The sequence below is a fragment of the Ipomoea triloba genome, chromosome 6, assembly GCF_003576645.1.
Source record: "Ipomoea triloba cultivar NCNSP0323 chromosome 6, ASM357664v1".
NCBI lineage: Eukaryota > Viridiplantae > Streptophyta > Magnoliopsida > Solanales > Convolvulaceae > Ipomoea > Ipomoea triloba.
This window is the reverse complement of record NC_044921.1, coordinates 16,919,308-16,927,163: the sequence shown is the minus strand read 5'-3', so window position 1 is coordinate 16,927,163 and position 7,856 is coordinate 16,919,308. Positions and strand designations below refer to the sequence as shown.

At 31.9% G+C, this 7,856-nt stretch overlaps 1 pseudogene; it reads left to right on the top strand.

The window, feature by feature from the left end:
- Positions 1-2,636: 2,636 nt before the first annotated feature.
- Positions 2,637-7,856, top strand: LOC116022588 (annotated as a pseudogene).

Sequence of the window (7,856 nt, the reverse complement as noted above, 5' to 3'; positions counted from 1 at the left end):
TATATATATATATATATATATATATATATATATATATATATATATATATATATATATATATATATATATATATATATATATAACACGTTATATTTGGGTGTTAGCTTAGTATTATAGATTATTTTATTTATTTTTTATTAAAAATATACATTTTATAAAAATTGTTTGCATTATTATTAAAATGTATCAAAGTTATTTCTTTTTGTTTTCTCTATATATTTTCAAATATGATAATTAAAATTTACCACTTTAAGGATTTGTGAAATATAATTTAAACTGAAAATTTTTAAACTATTTTTATTTATTAATATTTTAATATTAGACATGAATTTGTGTGCATCACACATACAAAATGCTAGTAATAATATATATAGATAATGAATTGTTATTCAAAATTAAGCTGCAAGTGATATAAATAATAATTATTTGTATCTAATTTAAAATAAAACCAATTTAGTAGTGAGTACTAAAATTTAACCAATAATATTATCAAAAAAATAAAACAATTTAACCAATAATGATGTTGGAGTAAGTAAACAATCAAAAATGATTTTTAAATCAATAATGGAAAAGGATAAAATATTACATTGAACTTTTTATTATAAAAGTATAAATTAATAAAATAGTTTTAACTACTTTTAAAATTTTGAATTAATATTAATATCTGTTTTGATTATCAAATACGAAACTAACATATAAGGCTTACTGTTAATCAATAATTTAAGAAAAAAAAAAAAGACTTTACAAGCTCTATTCAATAAGAAAGTAAAACGTACGCATTATTAACAATCAGATAATGCTGCATAAATCAAACATTTTCTCCATCAATAAAACTTTTTTTTTTATTAATTAACATAAATTGGCTAACATTATTCACGTTAAAAAATGAATATACTTTTTAATTAAATAACCATCATATATTATCGATAATAAAAATTTGACAAAACCTTTTGATTCATATAGTATTACCCAACAATGTTGCAAAAATCCCGCCTAGGGGCCGATTAATTGCCGCCTAAGCGCTAGGCGCCGATCAATTGCTTAGCGTATCACCTTAATTGGTGGTCTTGTCAGCCGACCGGCTAGGCAGCCGACTAACTGCTTAAGCGCCGCCTAGACCGCTTAGGAACTGACCGCCTAAGCCTCCTAGGCACCAACTAAGCCGCCTAGTCGGCCGATTAGCTATTGTTCCATTTTTTTAATGAGTTATTTCACTCAAAACAACATTGTTTTGAGCGAAATAACCCTAAATTATTCAAACTCTAGATGTTTTTAGGCTAATACTTTAATAGTTAATAATATTTAATACTTTAGTATTAACTATTAAAGTATTATATAGTTTATAATTATTAGTCTTTAAAAAATTAAAAATAGTTAAACAAATTTTTAAAAATATATATAAAATAAAAAAAATACACGAATACTTAGGCACCGATTAATCGCCGACTAAACACCCCTGAACACCTAGCGATTTTTTCAACCATTCATATCAATCAATCAAAATGAGTTATAAAAACTCTAGCACACAAAAAAGAGGGAGAAATTAAAGATTTGAGAAGGTGCCTTCAGAGGGATCGAGCGTGACGTTGGTGGTCTGAAACCGGGATGCGGGAAGATGCTGCAGGTGCGGTACTTCATCAGATCACCAACTCCACTTGATCTTAATACATTCATCTCCATCTGTAAGAGAATTCTGTGAGTCTAGCGACTCTTAGTCAATGGTTCTGAGCGTTTAAAATTAGTTTAGCTTGAATTTTATTTTTTTTTGAGAGTGTTTAGCTTGAAAATTTTAATGTATCAAAAAAAGAAAAAAAAATCATGTGAAAAAGAGAGAGGAGAGCTTGGTGGGGTGCAAGTAATTAAGTGATAATTCAATGGTCCCTGAAGAGTGAGAAACTGAGAGAAGTACTTGTGGATGAGCAAATAACAATTTAACGGGGTATACCAAATCAGCTTTGAACAAATGATTGAATATGTAAATTATAGCCGTTACGGCCAAGAATCAGACCACCCCACCCCACCCCTCCTTCCTTTTCAAAAACTTGAAATCCCACCCTTTTAACCCTATTCTTGGCCGTTCTTTTACAGGGCGTTTGGTTGGGAGGAGGGAATTAGAGGGGAAAAGAATTGTAATTCGGTGGAATTGCAATTCAATGAATAAAGTAAGTACAGTGTTTGGTATGCAGAAATAGGAGTACAAGGAATTGAAAAGTAAGAAACGACAAAATGACTAAAATGCCCTTATGTTGTGGTAGATGTTGTAGTAATTGTAGTAGTAATAACAACAACAACAACAACAACAACAACAACAACAACAACAACAATAATATTAATAATAATAATTCATTCAAATAATAATAATAATAATAATAATCCTTTCAAAATAATAATAATAATAATAATAATTCTTTCAAATTAAAAAAAAAAACAAAAAAACACTGTAATTTAGAAATTGCCCCTCCTCTCCACCGATTGCAATTCATGGGGGTACCCCATGAATTGCAATTCCTCATTTGGCAATTCTGCAGAATTGCAATTCCCTCCAACCAAACACTGTAATTTAAAAATTCACTGAATTGCAATTCCTCCCAAACTACATCCAACCAAACATGTCATTAGTGAATTCACTCCCCTCTCTCTCTCTCTCTCTCTGCGATTCAGGTCTCCAAAGGCTCAAGCTCTCAACTTCGTCTTCTTCTCCTTTCTCCAGTACATTTGGTCCGCCAGCGCTGAAATTCATTGTATTCTTTGCCGATTTCTGATAATTGTGGTCTACTCATGGACGGTAATTTCACAAATTCTCTTTACGTATTTGTATATACATCTAGGCGCTTGAATTATTCATACACGCTAACTTACATTCAGGTGTATCTGCATATGAATTTGACCAGTGGTATCGTTTTCAGATCAAACTATTGCGACTCTCTGCGACGATATTGGTAAAGTTTTGACCGTCTCCGTCGAGAATTACGAGCCGCCGTTGATTCACAGAGCCGGTCTGTCTAAGATTCCCGTTTTCGAATTGTTTGTTATTATTATTATTAATTTTAATTTCCTTGTTCAGGTTTTTTTAGATGTTCTTTTTCATTTGAACTGCTTGTTCGATTTTCTTCTGCCTTGAGTTCCCAATTTAAACTATCTTTTCTTCTGATCTTTCCCCCTTTCGATAGGATTCATTAGTTAACTATTCTTTTCCCGTTATTTTTCCTGAAATATCCCTCAATAAGATAGTGGGATCTTTTGTGTGAATTTGACGTCTTTCCAGTTGGTCTTTTGTAACTCAATAAGATAGTGGGATCTTCTGTGTGAACCAGTAGTCTAGAACTTAGGAAACTGAAGCAAATAAAATAACAGAGGAACTTAATTATTTTATTTGGACGAAATGGAATTTCTGATTTTCACTTAAATTTGATGAAATTGGAAGAAAATTTTGTTAACCATGAGTTTCCTTTCATACTTTAAAAAGTATTGATTATATTAATGGATGGAAAGTCTGTATTTGAACTTTTTGTACAACAGAAAATATTTAAAGCATGGGTTTCTCATTTCACCTGATCCTTGGAACTGACCTTTGTTTTGTGGAATTCATTGATTCAGAAACAGTAGAAGTGAACACTGATTTGGGGATGTGAGTATTGTTTCAAGTGACACCCCAGAAATTTCATACCAAGAACAAACTCTTCCAATTTTTCAGAAAATTGAAGACCTGTCCACTTTTACATGTAAGCATTTTGACTTCATGGTTGAATTCTTCTGTTGAGAGAAATGAAACTTGGCATAGTTTCCTTGAGTTTTTCCTTTTAATATTCTGCCCTTATTTTCCTCGCAGGAATTGAGAAAAGAACATGCAGCTTTTAAGCGATGAAGTGAAGGGGATAGTGGAGATTCTTTTCCTTGTCCTGAAGTTTTCTGTGCTCTCAAGGATCTTAGTATGTCTCTTTTCTGGTAGATTGATCTCTTGGCTTTTTCTAGTCTGCATTACTCTCCTCTGTTCTTCTTTTTGTTTTTCTTTTGTTTAATTATGGTAGTTGCTTTGGGTTGTAATTAGGTGTGCTGTGTGCAACATGAACTTCTTAGGAGGAAATATGATGAAGAGTGTGCCCTTTTGAAGAAAAGATATCTTGATGAATGATGAGTGCTCAGAGAGGAAGCGGCGCTACAATGAAGTGATTGAGTTGAAAGGCAACATTCGGGTTTTCTGTAGATGTAGACCATTAAATTCTGAGGAATTTGCGAATGGTTCAACATCTGTGGTTGACTTTGATATGTCTCGGGGAAATGAGATACAAATTGTTTCCTCTGATTCTTCTAGAAAGCAATTTAGGTTTGGTCATGTTTTTAAACCAGAGGATGGTCAAGGTAAATCTTTTAATGAGTATGCATATTCTAGGTTTATTGTAAAGATCTTATAATGATATACTAGTATAATTACTCAACTTTTGCAATGCAGAGGCTGTTTTTGTTGAAACCATTCCTATTGTAAGTTTGTAACCTCTCTGTTTTGGATGGTTTTAATGTCTGCATTTTTGCCTATGGGCAAACTGGAACTGGCAAGACATTCACAATGGAAGGAACACCAGAAAATAGTGGAGTCAACTATCAAACTTTGGAGAAATTGTTCAGCTTATCTAGTGAGAGGAGCAGCATTATGAAGTATGAGTTGTTTGTCAGCATGTTAGAGGTTTACAATGAAAAGATAAGGGACCTTCTTGTTGACAACTTCAGTGAACCAGCTAAGAAGTAAGTTTCTGCACTCCTAAGCCTTGCTGTTATGATTTTATCTCGTCATATAAACTGTCAAATTTGTTCTTTTGGCCAAAACTTTAGGGGGAAAAGAGCCCACCAAAATTCAAAATTTCTATACATGTTAACTTTAAGGAATCACTCTGTCATGCAAATAAAACATCTCTGGAGCTTTCTATATCCTAAGAAATTTGGATATCTTGTTTCAGGTTGGAGGTAAAGCAATCTGCAGAAGGGACCCAAGAAGTTCCAGGACTCATTGAAGCTCGTGTCTATGGTACTGATGAGGTATGGGAATTCCTCCAGTCCTCCAGTCTTGAAGTCGAGCTAGATCTGTTGGATCAACTAATGCTAATGAACTCAGTAGTCACTCACACTGGTATTTTGATGACTTCATTCAGTTCAATGCTTGTTTAATTCATTTTTTTCCTTTTGTTTTTTTTTACCTGTTTCCTTACTCCCAATCTATAATGCTGCATTATAGTTGTCAACTAAGAAAATTCTACTTTATCAAATAAATACCAACAGTTTTCTACTCTCACAGCTTGTTGTGGGTGACTGTAGTGGGAGAAAATTTAATAAATGGACAGAGGACAAGGAGCCACCTCTGGTTGGTAGACTTTGCAGGAAGTGAGAGCCTGAGAGGGTGGGGAGGATTGAAGGTGAAAGGTTGAAGGAATCTCAATTCATAAACAAGTCCTTATCAGCACTTGGAGATGTGATCTCGTCTCTTGCATCAAAGACTGCTCATGTTTCATACGGGTATAAAGTTTTATTATTTAATAATTATTATGTTGATGTTGATTTGCTACAATAAAATTATGAACATAATTATTTGTAATTAAAATAAGAATTGATATTTAAGGTGGGTAATTATTAAAAACAAAAAACTATATTATAAGTTTAATACAAAACATAGAGGGTGGGACATTGATTCTTTATGCTTCAAATAGGTTGAGAAAGTATGCGTGGACAGATATAACATTATAAATTATAATAGAGTCAATAATGCTAAAAAAAACATTATATTATATGTAGTTATATTTTTTTTAAAAAAAATTCATTAATTTGAAATGTTATTATTACACTAGTTTTTCTAATACCCAATGTTTATTTTTTAAATAAGTACTTCAAATTATACCAATACATGATTATATAAGAGATGTTCATGCATGTGTAATTGAATGTTGAATTTGTTTATTTAAATCGGTAATTTAAAGTATATGAATGCAAAAATAATATATGAGAGGTTGATCATAATTGTATAAATGTTTGTAATTTTGTAAAAATGTTAATCTAAATACTTAGTCTAAAAATGATAGTATAAATAAATACTACTTTTGGTAATAAAAATTTATACATTTTACGATTTACGAACAATTGTGATGTATTCCAAAAAAATATTATGGGGTAGTTTCTCGCTTCAATTTATTGAGTTATTTGAATGTCTAGTTTGTTGCAAATCCTTCCCAAGTAGTTAATATGATTGGTTTCAAATTATTTTTAAAATTTTTTTTGGTATGTTATTAATAGAATACTTGGTAAATAAATATATAACATTATTTTGTATTATAACTTTGATACGGAGTATTTAAATTAATACATAGTGTAAAAAAAAGACAATGAATAATGTAGTGAATATAATTAATTAATAAATTTGAAGGCCAGATTACTGCAGTCATTCTAAATTTTCTGAAATAAAGTTTACATGTGTCTAAAATTCTGATTCAGGTGACACTGAGACGGGATTCTCTTGATGTCAAAGAAGAAGATTACTATACATCTTTATATAATGAGAGTCAAGCTCAATTTAATACGTATGTCTTCTGATGCTCTTTTTTACCTAAATGTTTTAAAATTAAATTGACTATCTAAAACCATTTAACATTCTCAAGGTACTGCCTGATCTTGAATTTTTTCTACTCATTAAATCTTGCACCTGACTCTCTACCAAATTTTCTTCTTCACCCAAACTTAAATCTCACTTAAAATGGTCTTTGTTGTGTACCCAATACCAACTATTCTCCTGACTGTCGATATAGCCCCAACCTCCAAGCTGGTAGCAAAGAAAATTTACCTGCTTGGTTCTGGATTTTGAATATCCTCTACACCTGAAAATCTCATAGCATGGCTATTCAAAGTATTTGGCTGAGATGGGGTACTAGTATAGCTTAAGCAACTAAAATAAAGAGGATTAGTGACTTGTAACTTCAGGTTGTAATGCTTCATTATTTGCAGATATGTTCGGGAAGGAACCTCCTCACACGCCTGCGACAGGTTTGTGGTAGTATAGTTTTAATAAACAATGATAGTTAATAGTTAATTTTATGAATTGATTTCTTTATTCATGGTGGAGTTTTAAGTCATAAAACACATTAACATGTTAATGTTGACAGTGGAATTGAATTTAGTAATGACCAGAGGCTACATGATAAACCAAAATGATTTTTGCCATCACCATGTATGTATGGAATTTTAGATAAGCTAGTTCTACTTCGTGAAAAGCTCACATCCTTCAGTTTTCTTCTGTTAAAGCATCAATCTACTACTCTACTCTGCTAAAAATGCATGGAATGTTATGACCTTATGATGTTTTTTAGTTCTAGAAATGGTTTCTCCTGATTTTGGATTACCGGTCATATATGTCCAGGCGGTTGATCACCCTTACCTTGTCGAATACTCTGTCTCTGCTTTGGCAAGAAGTGAAAATGCCGTAGATGCTAGCAATGTTGAACAACCTTGTGGCATATGTCATGACTCAGTAGAAGAACCTGTGGTAATTTCTCATTTTGTTTTTTTTTCTCTTTCCCCTCCCCTCCTTTTTCCAAGTTCTGGGCTAACTTGAACTGGATCAACATAGTTTCAGTAGATGTTACGAGTTGGTTATTTGTCTTTACTTTTTGATGGTCAATTTTCATTATTGGAATACCTGTAGAAGCGCTGGTAAAGAGGCTAAATGGCATGTTGATATATCTAAAGAGAATCTTTCATACATTACCCTGTGACAATGGTTGATTTAGCATGCATTTTTAGTTGGCATTACCATAAATTAACATGAGCAAGGGACTTGTTTGTCTGTGGTTACACCTTTTGCAGAACTTGTTTGGAGGAGT